Here is a 3,119-nt window from a genome sequence, read left to right as displayed (position 1 = left end):
CTTTCTTGCAAAAAAATGTGAGGCCCATATTTTTTCTCAAAAAGTGCTCCAAAGGCTACAGCCATCACTTTTTATGTTCTCTTAAGTAAGAAAGACTCAACCTTGCAGCAAAGGGGGTCTACGGCACAGACCAGTAAACTTAGCTAGGTTTTGGATTCACAGACATTACAATGAGTACACCAAATTCATCACTGGATTTAATCTTTGTGAGGGATTTTTGGAAATTGACTCAAACAAAGAAAATCACCAGTCTTGTCTTTGAAGTTCAACATATCACTAGTGAGCTGAGGGGACAGTAACAAAATTATGGAGTGTATGCAATCACACAAGTGTAACATAGTTTTGAACTTCTACAAAGTGGTTCCTTTCAGAGTCAAAAGAACAATCTTGCCTGATATATTTAATGTAATAGGTGCTGTATATTTGTATGTTATAGCATGTATTATAAGGCTATGTACAAAATGGCAAACAAGAATGTTTGTTTTTCAGGGTTCCCATGCCTGTTTTACTGCCAAATTCAAAAAAGGTTTCAGCTACTCTTGCAAAGCTTCATACCAAAATTTTTTGACTGCACTACTGTTGTAATATACATTTACACCTGGTAACACAAAATTAGTTTTGAGATTCACAAACCACAGTGCAGCAAAAATCTGAAGTCAGTCTGCTTTTTGCTGTGACATGTTTCCAGACTGTGTCAACAGATTCTGCTTATCAGAAAACTTAGTTGAATGAATTGCTTTTCAGTGCTGGACAATAACTGCAGGACTGTAAGGACTGTGGGAACCCTGTTTGTCTGCCCAGGCACCATCGCAGCCATCACCAGCTTCAATTCTTCCATCACAGAACACACAAACTAGTGGTACACTACCACTGTCACACACACTTGAGTCACACAGATTTTTAGTTTTAGTTTCTGCTTCTGCAACTTTCTTTAGTTTGTTTATTCTGAGTATTTCAGGCTTCTCTTTTTTCTTTTCTCACTGTAAGAAGCCAAAGTAGGAACTTTATTTGCTTGCAGGCAGTTTGCCAGAAGCCATTTTACATTTTAAATGTGTTATTACAAAACGTGATTGTACTGTTCTGTATTGTTCTGTAGGAGAAGTGATATGTATGCTTATTTTAAATAAAGCATTCAGGGTTTTAATTTACTTTAATTGCCCTTCACTAAATAAAATCTACACATTTAAAGCTGAAACATGGGATGTAAATGTAATATCCATAATTTTATTTCAAATTGAATATGCTGAAGCACAGAGACTAAAGAAGAGAAAATACTTCCAAATAACAGTGTGGTGAACACATACACCGCTAAATGATCAGTTTCCTATGTAAACTTTGGAAATATTTAACTATTCACCATATCATATAGAGTATATATATGATATATATATAGTATATATATGATATACGCATACTTAAAGTGGCAAAAGTACTCATGCAAAATGGCACAGTTTACATTTATGTAACGTTACATCGTATTATTGAATTTGGATTGTTGATGTGTTACTGAGTAAAGGCAAAGCTAATTTTAACTACCTTATATGCTGTTGGCGAAGCTGTAAAAATGGGTCCCGGAGAAAACCAGGAAAAGGGCCAGGAAATACAAGCCATTGAAGCAGTGCTGACCTTTGATTACCTGGTGTCAGAAATGACCTTACAGGAAGAGCTGCAGAGCACCATCGAACAGACTGTCTCTTTACAACTGGAAGTCCCACCACAACAAGAATATTTACAAGAACTACTTGAATGTCCACTATTCAAAGAAGAAGAGTCCAAGGAGACAACAAACAAGCCAGAAATGGATGGATGGAGAAGTGTTACTCTCAAAGGAAAGCATGCCAGTGACAGGAACAGTCCCAGAGCAGGAAGAAGTTTTTTTGTTTGTTTGTTTTTTTATATTATGTTTAAGTTTTTTCAATTTTCAGTTTACAGACAACAAGAACACTACACTAGAAATAAAAAGCACAAACAAAAAGAAAGCAAAAGACTGCCAGACAGAGTGATGGTTAGGTGCAACTGACCCATAGTAATCATGCTCTGATTGCACATTCACAGCACTGTAATATTTTGATGTCAGTGTATAGTGCCCTGGTCATCATGGGTTGGGGGTGATATGGCACTGAGTCAAGAAGGGCCCCCAGATTCTCTCATGTCCATTTTGTTTGCCGGGCCTTTCCAGGTGAAAGCATTCCATTTGTATCACAGACACCATTTCCTTTAGCCAATATTCAAAGCTGGGTGGGGTAGTGGATTTCCAAGTCAACAGTATAAGTTTTTTCACAACCACCATCCCAAGCTGCAGAGCTGTCTGCATGTCAGACGTAAGTCCAAGAGCCTCTGTGGAGCATCCAAATATTGCCAGATCATGATTAGGTTTGATGTCCCTGTAATAGCATTTAGAAAACCATTTGAAAATGGCAGACTAAAATCCAAACAAAAAAAACAAAAGAGATGAGCTAAAGAACCCTCTGCAGAGTTGCATTTATCACATTGAGAGGACACTGATGGGAAGATCTGGCTCAGTTTTGTCTTTGAGTAGTGCAGCCTGTGAATTACCTTATACTGAATAAGTTTGTAGCGGGTATTAATGAAACAAGAATGAACCAGACTCATGGCTTTTTCCCAAAGCTCCACTGGCACATCTGCATATAAATCTTTTGCCCAGGATTCACGAAGATAATCAGAGGAGACCGGAACGGTCTACAAATTTTGAGATTAAATGTTTGGAGTCTGGAAATGTAACAGTCTTCTTTCCCACTGAGCTGTCCTGCAAACTGAACCCAGCGGTACCAACTATTCTGTTTCAGGATGTCACTAAGACCTCGCTCTTCCTCTACGGCATAATCTTCCCACTGATCAAATGGCACTCCTTTTACTCCAGGCCTAAAGCCATCAGCCCAGTCAGCCACTGTCCTGTGGACCCAATCTAATTTACTGCTATTGGAGTTACCACCCATTCTTTCAGGCTCAACACTCCTCACAGCAGTCTTCCTTTTGTGTGGCACAGTCTCTTTGTCAGCTGACATTGTCCTCCTTGTTGTAACAATCACTTCAACTGGCTTCACTGTCATTTCCTCCTGGTTTGAAGCTGGTTTGGCAGTTACAGCCAAAGTCCTTGC

The sequence above is a fragment of the Monopterus albus genome, unplaced genomic scaffold (genome assembly GCF_001952655.1).
Source record: "Monopterus albus unplaced genomic scaffold, M_albus_1.0 scaffold151.1, whole genome shotgun sequence".
Taxonomy (NCBI): domain Eukaryota; kingdom Metazoa; phylum Chordata; class Actinopteri; order Synbranchiformes; family Synbranchidae; genus Monopterus; species Monopterus albus.
This window is presented reverse-complemented; position numbering follows the sequence as displayed.